General features: G+C 43.5%; 1 protein-coding gene across 2 annotated transcripts in view; it reads left to right on the forward strand.

Annotated features, from left to right (window-relative positions):
• The window catches only part of LOC109924266 (zinc finger protein 239-like), an 88,718-nt gene that overhangs the window by 67,230 nt on the left and 9,748 nt on the right, over positions 1 to 11,740 (forward strand). The gene's annotated exons all lie outside the window — the stretch shown is intronic.

Raw genomic sequence — 11,740 nt, forward strand, 5'->3', positions numbered from 1 at the left:
TTTCAGGGCTCATTTTGTCCATGTGACCCACTGCTTGTTCCACCCTATTCACCACCTTACCCATATTCATTGTCTTGATTTGCTGGTACCATGTCGCCCTCCTTCAAATCTGATATCATTATCACTGCTTCAATATATTAGCCTTCGATCCTTACAACCTCTACCTGCCAAAAGAATCCATGCCCTTTTTTTCCCAAGAGCAAATCCTTCCAATCAGGTTTCTGCCCTGTCACATTACTGAAGCAGTGTTATCAAAGCCACAAATGACATCCAATGTGATTAAGCAACAAGTCTATCTTGTCCTGTCTACAGACTTTGACTTCCTCTAAAGCTTCTGCATTGTTACCCACCTGCTCTTCCCTATTTTGTGTCTTTTTTTTTTCCTCTCTCCCTAATTAAATATTGTGGGGACAAAGCCATTGTTTTCATTCTCTATCTACCAACTCCATTCCTCTCCCAGAGAACCATCTGAAACCGAACCACACTTTTCATACATTTGATGTCATGTTTGACCATGTCCTGAGATTCCAACTTGGGTATGCAAGATTCTGTGGTTTACCATTCACACTGATGTAAAACTAAACCTGCTGACATTTCTCTTTAATGTGCAACACAGTAGCTCAGCAGTTAGCACTGCTGCCCCACAGTGCCAAGGACCAGTGTTCAATTCCACCCTCTGGCGTCTGTGTGAAGTTTGCACGTTTTCCCTTTGTCTGTGTGTGTTCCCTCCAGGTGCTCCAGTTTCCTCCCACAGTCCAAAGATGTGTAGGTTAGGTGGATTGGCCATGGTAAATTACCCATAGTGTCCAGACATGTGCAGGCTAGGTGTTTTAACCATGGTAAATGCAGGGTTATGGGAAAAGGGTGGAGGCTTTGTCTGGGTGGGATGCTCTTTTGAGAATCACTGAATAATTGATGGGCTGAATGGCCTCTCTCCACACCAAGGATTCTATAATCAGAACCCAATCCTGAATAAATTAAGTAATTGTGCAAGATCAAGATTTTTGAGTTTCTCATTGGCAATTTTTTTTTCCCCCCTTTTATACATTTAACAGGACAAGGATGTCACTGGCTAGGCATTTATTGTCCATTCCTAATTCCCCAGAGGGCAGTTCAGAGTCAACCACGTTGTTGTGGGTTTGGAGTCACATGTAGGTCAGACCAGGTAAAGATGGCAGTTTTCTTCTCTGAAGGGCATTAGTGGACCCAGATGGGTTTTTCCTGACAATTGGCAATGGCGTCATGGTCATCATTAGACCCTTAATTCCAGATATTTTTATTGAATTCAAATTCCACCATTTGCTGTGGCGGGATTTGAGCCAAGGTGCCCAGAATGTTATCCAGGTCTCTGGATTAATAGTCTAGCGATAGTACCACTAGGCCATTGTCTGTCTGTCTGTCTGTCTCTCACATCATCTCCCTCTAATACCATGCAGCAGCATCTACCATTGTCAGTATAAGATAGAAATTGGAATGATCTGTTGTATTGAGCATTGTTTTTCCCTTTCATCTGTGAATCTACAAATCCCTATCCCACACAATCCTCACTCTCTCTGCTCCTTGCTCCAGAATCTTACCCCTCCCCTTCAACTTATTCTTCTCAGTTCACCTGTCCTTCAATTTGTGACTCAGACTGTGGCTCACCTCAATCCCACTCCCTCGCTCTCATTTTGTGAGATAATACAGTTCGCTGCAACAAGTCATCTTTAATGAGTTTTCATAATTTTGAATGCACAAAATGATTTCTTCCTCTGCTTGTAGAGAACAAGGTTCCAGTGATTAGTTCAGAGCTTTCTTCCCCCAGGTTTGTTCTAACAAGCTGTGTTTATGAGTTACATTTATACAGACTGTAACATATAATTATAGAAAGCCTTTCAGCATTCTGGGCTAGAACTTATTGAGCCAAACCTCATGCCGAAATCTGCTACTCTCTCAATCCATTTGCATACCTGAAAGGATTTAATTGACCATCTTGGTTTGAAACTGGTGAGAGTCCGTTTACTGTTCCTCCTGTTGACCCAGCTGGAAAGTATGCTGACATAGCAGTGAGCCTGCAATGGTGAGAGGCTTTATCACTTCATTCAACCTGCAAACACAGCAACCTGATCATGTTTGATGAGATGCCGCTTCATAGCTCTGCCATTGGGGACACCATTGAAATGTCTGAGGAACTGCTCCAACACCAGCGCGTTCATGGTGATGAGACCATCGACTTGCTCTGACAGCGGGAAGAGGTTCAGGTAGGTGCCATTCCCACCCCCATCCAGCCCCTGCCTTGCAGAGCTTCGTCTGCTTCACACTCAGGAAATACAAGGCAGTTGCTCCTACTCCAGGGAGGGTTTCAATGAGTCGGTACATCTCTCTGAGCACCAGCAAGTTACAGGGTCATAGCATTGTACAGCATGGAAACAGACTCTTTGATCGAACTCCTCCATGTCGACCACGTATCCTAAATTAATCTAGTCCCATTTGGCCCATATCCCTCTAAACCCTTCCTATTCATGTACACATCGAGATGAGTTTTAAATATTGTAATTGTATCAGCCTCCACCACTTCCTCTGGCAGCTCATTCCATACAAGCCTCTTTGTGAAAATGTTGCCCTTTAGGTCCCTTTTAAATCTTTCCTCTCTCACCTTAAACATATGCCCTCTATTTTTGGACTCCCCAACCCTGGGGGAAAAAAAGATTTTGAGAATTCACCCTATCCATGCCCCTCATGATTTTATAAACTTCTATAAGGTTATCTTTCTCCCTCCAATGCTCCAGGAAATTAGCCCCAGCCCATTCAGCCTTTCCCTATAGCTCAAATTCTCCAACCTTGGTAACATCCTTGTAAATCTTTTCTGAACACTCAAGTTTAACAACATCTTTCCTATAGTAGGGAGACCAGAATTGAATGTAGTATTCCAAAAGTAGCTTAACCAATGTCCTGTACAACCACAACATGACATCCCAACTCCTATACTCAATGCATTGACCAATAAAAGCAAGCACAATAAAGGCAAACATCTTCTTCACTACACTGTCTACCTATAATTCCACTTTTAAGAAACTATGAAAATGCACCCCAACATCTCTTTGCTCAGCAACACACGCCAGGACCCTACCACGAAGTGTGTAAGTCGTGCCCTGATTTGCCTTTCCAAAATGCAGCACCTCACATTTATGTAAATTAAAGTCCATCTGCCACTCCACAGCCCATCAGATCAAGATCCTGTTGGACTCTGAGATAAATGTCTTCATTGTCCACTACACCAGCAATTTTGCAAACTTGCTAACCATTCCTGCCTAAGGACAAGACATTCGGCTTCTCCCAATATAGAAAGAGATTCACTCAATCCTCCCACTATACTGACCACCAGCTGTTCCACTTGGTTAAGAGACCTTTAAAATGCTCTTAATATAAGAATATCTTTAAATTTGACGATATAGTGAGCAGTGTGCACCCACCAGGAACAGACCATTCACTTGCTCCTTAAGTGATTCACCTTCTGCAGTGTTAGGATCTTCGCAGTGGGGAAAGATGACTTATCTGCTCCATGTGTCGGATGGGATTTACCTGGTCATCCCATCTTGTGAGACATGAACAAAGATAAGGGAGGTTCTCGGTCCTCCCAACACATTAAGCACTGACGTATTCACTCTGATGAGGGAAGTTTGAAATGTTCTGGATGTGATATTTAAAAGGTCCTGACCTGCTGATACATTAACGTGTTCTGAGTGTGGACACAGCCATCATTGTCAAACCATAAAAAACACTCCTTAGATCACAGCAAGAGGATGGGGCACAGCTCTGGGCACTCCACCACAGGGAGTACACTAGAGAAAGCACAGCAGAGATTCATCTCTATATTGACAGGACTGGTGAATTTTAGAGATACGGAAAGATTGGATAGGTTGGAATTGTTTTCTATGAGATTGAAGAGGCTAATGTGAGATTTTAACTGAGGAGGCTGTAGTGGCAGGATTGAAAATGATCATTTTTAAAAACCAGATCATTGAGGGTTAATTGGACATGACAATGAGCAATTGAAATAAAGTGGAAAGTACGTGGGAAACAGGTCGAATGCAAGAGCCTTGTTTTGACTGAGGAACCACCACGTGATGTTGCATTGTTGTGAGAATTGTCCTGCTTGACTGTCACATGGAGCCACCTGCAGATGATTTTCTGTATAATGAAATGTCTGTGGAAGTACTGAAAGTACTACAGCATGATGGAGTCTGCGTGGGATCCTTTTTGGAGGGTCGGTATGGACTCAATGGGCTGAATGGCCTGCTTCCACACTGTAGGGATTCTATGTCATCTTAGATTCAGAATAATATTAATATCAGGAATTTTGCCCTGTTCAGGGGACTTCACTTTGGACCAGGATTGTGAATGGTGCTAGGAACCTTGGTTCTCCAGACCAGCCATCATAAAATGGGGTCCCTGACAGGCAGGAGGTAGTGAGACTCTTTGTTGAACACGTCTGAAGTTGTTTCAGCACTAATTAGTTTGCATGTGTTCCTAATATATCTAAAGTAGTTTACAGCTTAATATAGATTTACTGTTATTTATACATATTTACTGTTTAATACATTTTTCTGATATATATTACTTAATTAGTAATCAATTATTTCGTTGAGTATTTAGTTACATCCCACAAAAACCACTATCAAACCATAAGAGTCTAAACAGAGTGGCTAGGAAGGACTTATTTTATTAACAAGTTAATAACCAGAGACATTGATTTAAAATAATTAAAGAAGGATTAGAAAGGAGTGAAGGTGGAGAGTTGGAACTCAATGTCTGAAAGGGTGGTAGAGGCAGAAAATCTCACTGTATTAACAAAGATTTGGCTGTGTATTTGAGGTGATGTAACCTACAGGGCACCTACAGCTGGAACATGGAATCAGACCGGAGAGTTTGTTTCTGGCCAGAACAAATACAATTGGCTGAAAGGCCTCATTTGCATTGTAGGGTTCTATGATTCTGTGATGTCACGTGATCTTTGTGATTTTATCCAAAACAAGCCTCAGCCCAGCCATTTGCTCCAAGCATTGATGAGTTTCTTCAAGTAAAGAGGAAGTAGATATGGAGCAGTGAATAAAATGGAAATGTCAATAAATACTGATATCCTTTATCTAGAATATAGAACAGTACAGCACAGGAACAGGGCTTTCAGCCCATCATGTTGTGCTGAACATGATGCCAAATGAAACTGATCCCTTCTGCCTGACATTGGTCCATATCCCTCCTTTCCTTGCATATTCATGTGCTTATCTGAAAGTCCCTTAAATGCCCTTATCTTACCTACCTCCACCACTACCTCTGGCAGCACCTACCAGTCTCTGTGTAAAAAAAAACCTTGCCCCTCCCATCTCCTTTGAACTTTCCCTTTCTTACCTTAAATACATGCCATCTAGTATTATACATTTCAACTCTGGACCTAGCAGAATTCATATGGGATTGTTTCACTGTCGTGTGTGATTCTTTGTAACTCTGGGACATGACTGCTTGTTTTAACCTTTTCTCCTCCGTGTGCGCCCTGTTTGTTTTGTCATCATGTCTGACCACGTGCAGGATTAATTCAACTATTTTTGCTAAGCCACATTACTTGCTCCAACTTCTATCCTACCTAAGATTTATTAAACCTTTGTTTTAATTGATTTTTCACCTTTCAGATTACACCGTGAGATTGACAATGATGACTGGATTCCCCTCATCCACCAAAGCAGCAACTTCTTGTGAAAAGATTGTTTTTTTGAGCTCCATCCAGGTCATGTTAACACTAAAGACAAAAAATAAAACACAACAGGGATTCCCTGTTTTTCCTTTCATTATCGAACCATTAACCAAATGAACCCAAATCCATTTAATATTAAATAGTCAACAGCTACTTTTGTGCTAATGCTATTTAATTTTACAGTGAGTAAACCGATGTCTTCTTGTTGCACCCTAAATAATGTTTTCTAAAGTTCTAGCATCATCTCCCTGCGCTTACATTCTAGCCTGTGGTCAAGAACAGGAAGGATCCTATATGCCTTCCTGGTCTCCCTGTTCAGCTTCTTTTTGGGGATCTGTAGCTAACCACTCCAAGGTCTCTTTGTTTCTCTATATTTCTCAATACCCTGCCATTTATTGTGCATTCCCATTGCCCTGTTTGCCTTCCCAAGTTTTGTTATTTTTCACTTCTCCAGGTTGGATTCCAATCAGCATTTTTCTTCCCAACTGGTTAATATCTTCCTGTAGTCCGTGGCTTTCTTTTTTATTGTCAATCACACATCAATTGTTGTATCACCTGCAAGCTTCTAAACCATAGCCAAAACATTTGAGTCTAAGTCACTGATGTATGTCACAAAATGTGGATTCTCACTGGAAGCAGGTGTCCATACATGGTTCACTCCTGGATGTGATGAACAGCAGCATTAACAGCAGAATACAACCTCTGCTGTCGTGTGTGAACTTGCTGGTATCTCAGAAGGTTGTTTGTCTGCGCAAATCCGTTCCAACACAGAGGGCAGTTGGACACCTCATCCCCAATGTAAACTCACTGGTGTGTCATCAGATGCCATCTACTTTTAAATCTCTCTTCCAAATGTGACTACGTTGATGAGTTTCTATCATGTAATTGGATCCCTTTCCACAATCTGCAGATTTCCATGGTTTCTCTTTGGTGTGAGCGTCCTTGTGTCTTTCCAGTTTGGATGTTCAGCTGAAGTCCCAACCATGCATGCACAAGAACCATTTTTCCCTGTTGTGAATGTATTGCTGAAAAACACACATTTTGTTGAAGCATTATTGTCTGTACTCATCAGGACATTTTGCAAGAATACAAATTCAAGGGTAAAATCAAAACTTATCACACATGAGACAAGATTGTTGGACTCTGATTGGTTAGAGCAGTACCATGAAGCATACTGATTGACAGACAGCCAGGCTTTGTTAAATTTTAACGAGGCAAATTGACTCTGATTGGTTAGGGCGTTTCCCTGAGAAATGAAGCAACAAATGTCTGTCACCTATTTTGTTGACTTGGTTAAGGGAAGGGCAAGATTAGCAACTAAATATCCCAGGATATAGATGCTTCAGGTGGGATAGAGAGGGAGGTAAAAGGGGTAGAGGAGTTGCATTACTGGTCAAAGAGGATATCACAGCTTAGCTGAAGGAGGGCACTATGGAGGACTCGAGCAGTGAGGTAATATGGGCAGAGCTCAGAAATAGGAAGGGTGTGGTAACAATGTTGGGACTGTACTAGAGGCCTCCCAACAGCGAGCATGAGATAGAGATACAAATATGTAGACAGATTATGGAAAGATGTAGGAGCAACAGGATGGTGGTGATGGGAGATTTTAATTTTCCCAACATTGACTGGGATTCACTTAGTGTTAGGTGTTTAGATGGAGCAGAATTTGTAAGGAGCATCCAGGAGGGTTTTATAGAGCAGTATGTAAATAGTCCAACTCGGGAAGGGGCCATACTGGACCTGGTGTTGGGGAATGAGCCCGGCAAGGTGGTTGAAGTTTCCCAAAGATTACTTTGGGAATAGTGATCACAATTCCATAAGTTTTAGAATACTGATGGACAAAGACAAGAGTGGTCCTAAAGGAAGAGTGTTAAATTCGGGAAAGGCCAATTACAGCAAAATTTGACAGGAGCTGTGGAATGTGGATTTGGAGCAGCTGTTTGAAGGTAAATCCACATTTGGTATGTGGGAGGCTTTTAAAGAGAGGTTGATTAGAGTGCAGGACAGACATGTCCCTGTGAAAATGAGGGATAGAAAGGGCAAGATTAGGGAACCATGGATGACAGGTGAAATTGTGAGACTAGCAAAGAGGAAAAAGGAAGCATACATAAGGTCTAGGTGACTGAAAACAGACGAAGCTTTGGAAGAATATCGGAAAAGTAGGACCAATCTGAAATGAGGAATTAAGAGGGCTAAAAGGGGTCATGAAATATCTTTAGCAAACAGGGTTAAGAAAAATCTCAAAGCCTTTTATTCGTACATAAGGAGCAAGAGGGTAACTAGAGAAAGGGTTGGCCCACTCAAGGACAAACGAGGGAAGTTATGCGAGGAGTCAGAGAAAATGAGTGAGATTCTTAATGAGTACTTTGTGTCGCTATTCACCGAGGAGAGGGACATGACGGATGTTGAGGTTAGGGGTAGATGTTTGATTACTCTAGGTCAAGTCAGCATAAGGAGGGGGGAAGTGTTGGGTATTCTAAAAGGCATTAGGGTGGACAAGTCCCCAGGTCCGGATGGGATCTATCCCAGGTTACTGAGGGAAGCAAGAGAGGAAATAGCTGGGGCCTTAACAGATATCTTTGCAGCATCCTTGAGCATGGGTGAGGTCCCGGAGGACTGGAGAATTGCTAATGTTGTCCCCTTGTTTAAGAAGGGAGCAAGGATAATCCAGGTAATTATAGACCGGTGAGCCTGACGTCAATTGTGGGGAAGCTGCCGGAGAAGATACTGAGGGATAGGATCTATTTACATTTGGAAGAAAATGGGCTTATTAGTGATAGGCAGCATGGTTTTGTGCAGGTAAGTTCATGTCTTACCAACTTGATAGAATTCTTTGAGGAAGTGACAAATTTGATAGATGAGGGAAGGGCTGTAGATGTCATATACATGGACTTCAGTAAGGCGTTTGATATGGTTCCCCATGGTAGGCTGGTGGAGAAAGTGAAGTCGCATGGGGTCCAGGGTGTACTAGCTAGATGGATAGAGAACTGGCTGGGCAACAGGAGACAGAGAGTTGTAGTGGAAGGGAGTTTCTCAAAATGGAGAACTGTGACCAGTGGTGTTCCACAGGGATCCATGTTGGGACCACTGTTGTTTGTGATATACATAAATGATCTGGAGGAAGGTATAGATGGTCTGATTAGCAAGTTTGCAGATGACACTAAGATTGGTGGAGTAGCAGATAGTGAAGGGGACTGTCGGAGAATGCAGCAGAATAAAGATAGATTGGAGAGTTGGGCGGAGAAATGGCAATGGAGTTCAATCCAAGCAAATGCGAGGTGATGCATTTTGGAAGATCCAATTCAAGAGTGAACTATACGGTAAATGGAAAAGCCCTGGGGAAAATTGATGCACAGAGAGATCTGGGTGTTTAGGTCCATTGTAACTGAAGGTGGCAACGCAGGTCAATAGATTGGTCAAGAAGGCATACAGTATGCTTTCATTCATCGGACGGGGTATTGAGTACAAGAGTTGGCAGGTCATGTTGCGGTTGTATAGGACTTCGGTTTGACCACATTTGGAATACTGCGTACAGTTCTGGTCGCCACATTACCAAAAGGATTTGGATGCTTTGGAGAGGGTGCAGAGGAAGTTCACCAGGATGTTGCCTGGTATGGAGGGCTATGAAGAGAGGTTGAGTAGATTAGGATTATTTACATTAGAAAGACAGAGGTTGAGGAAGGACCTGATTGAGGTCTACAAAATCATGACAGGTATAGGCAGGGTGGATAGCAAGAAACTTTTTCCCAGAGTGGGCGACTCAATTACTAGGGGTCACGATTTCAAGGTGAGAGGGGAAAAGTTTAAGGGAGAGATGCGTGGAAAGTTCTTTACGCAGAGGGTGGTGGAACGCGTTGCCAGCGGAAGTGGTAGAGGTGGGCACGATAGCATCATTTAAGATGCATCTAGACGGATACATGAATGGGCAGGGAGCAGAGGGATACAGATGCTTGGAAAATAGATGACAGGTTTAGATAGAGGATCTGGATCAGCACAAGCTTGGAGGTCCGAAGGGCCTGTTCCTGTGCTGTAATTTTCTTTGTTCTTTGTTCTTATGTGCAGGTTAGATGTATTGGCTATGCTAAATTGCCCCGTAGTGTCCAGGGATGTCCATTCTAGATGAATTAGCCAACGTACATGCAGGGTTACAGGGATACGGTGGGGGCTTGCTCTGGGTGGGATGCTCTTTGGAGAGTTGGTGCAGACTTGATAGGCCAAACAGCCTCTTTCCAAACTTTAGGGATTCTATGATTCACTTCTATTCTATGAAGGTTTGTAACAAGACAGAGGATGCCCCTGCACCCCAAAAGTCATTAGCTTTTCTAGAAGGTAGCTCACTACCACCTTCTCCAGGCAATTAGGGATGGGCAATAATGCCCACGTCCCATTAATAAATTACAAAAAAATGTTGAATTTGGGTATTGTAGAAAACTGAATGTGGAGTTGAAAGATCAGGGGCCACTCTCTCTCTGTCAGTCTGTGACTGTCCTTCCTCTTGCTGTCAGTTTAAACTTCACGTTGCCTCCTCTTCTCCCTGCTCTCAGTCTGCCTTTCTCAGGGCTGCATAACATTCATTCTTCAGTATTCTGAGTTAGGAATCCTCATATCTGGCAGAGGGAAAGGAGAAAGGGTAAAGTGCCAAAGAAAGTGAACATCGCAAAGTGTTTTGTGATAATATCAAGGGCATCAACAATCCTGCGCCTGGCTTGCCATACCGGGTCAAGCAGATCTTGGAATCTGTGAGCATACTGAAAGTCTTCGTGAAAAGCGTGGTTGGAATGCAGTCACCAACACTGGACATGCCAAGTGCAAGATGATCACTGCAATGAATGTGGTGCATGCTCTGAAACACCAGGGTTGCACTTCGGATTCAGCCTCTGAACAATTTGAATATTTCCCGTCAACCGTCTCCTGCCATCGCACTGGGACTGGAATCTGTGCAACCATTGTAACTTGCACACATAAGTGCACAGCATATTGGTGCGCTGGAAGCAAACACAGCCTTTTCGATCTGAGATTGGGAGGGGGAGTGGGTGAATTGCACATATTTGGCTTTTTTTTAATTCGTTGAGGGTTAGCTGGGTAATAATACGACCAAGGCCCTCGCCCACTCTAAATGCTGTCGATGTATTTACGTGTCTTCCTAATTGGAGTACTAATTTTGCAATTTTTCCCGATTAGGATTCCAGGAGAAGTAAACATTCATCGAGGTAATCAATGGCGTATCAGGTACCCAAACCGACCCGCGCTGCAGAAATCCCCCTATCAATGAATTACGGGAGCCCAGTGCGCAGGAGCAGGAACGGGCAATGCTCTGAGCATGCTCAATGTCAGTCACGGGGATTGTAAGAAGAGGAATGAACAGTTCGAGTGGCAGGAGGAGATTCTGAGACAGGGTAGGAATGGAAACCGCGGTACTGGAGTCTGGCAACTTTATCAACGCTTGGTGGTGGCTTGGGGACATGATTCGGACTCCACAGTTCCGATGTTTACCCCCACAGTACAGGCGGAAACAGGCCCCGGTGGAGCGGGCTTGCTAACCGCCATCTTGTGAGTGAGTGTCTGGGCGGGTAGGGGAGGCGGTGTTTCCTCCCGGGGTTACCCAGGTAACAGGCTACCTGCCATCTTGGTGAGGGGAAGCGGAGCTTGCTTGGAGAGGAGGGCGATTGGGCGGCCATCTTGGTGAGGTTACGGTGTGGGTAGGTTTTGTGACCTAGTGATGAGAGAGAAAATCATTGAGTTTATCACTCGCTTTCGAATTTAACAGCTGGAGAACCGAAAACTGGGAGAGGGAAGTGGGATAACTGGGAGTGGAGGAAAGAAATGGAGCGATAGGTTTGGATTTCAGCCAGGAAGGAGGGAGAGTGTGAGGGACGGGGATTTAAAACTTTGGAGATGAGAAAAGAGGTAAGGAGTGGGGGAGCTGCAAAAGGACACCACCTCTGATCATGAGATAGTAGGAACTGCAGATGCTGGAGAATCTGAGATAACAAGGTGTAGAGTTGGATGAAC

The sequence above is a fragment of the Rhincodon typus genome, chromosome 43 (genome assembly GCF_021869965.1).
Source record: "Rhincodon typus isolate 14 chromosome 43, sRhiTyp1.1, whole genome shotgun sequence".
In the NCBI taxonomy this organism is placed as follows: Eukaryota; Metazoa; Chordata; class Chondrichthyes; order Orectolobiformes; family Rhincodontidae; genus Rhincodon; species Rhincodon typus.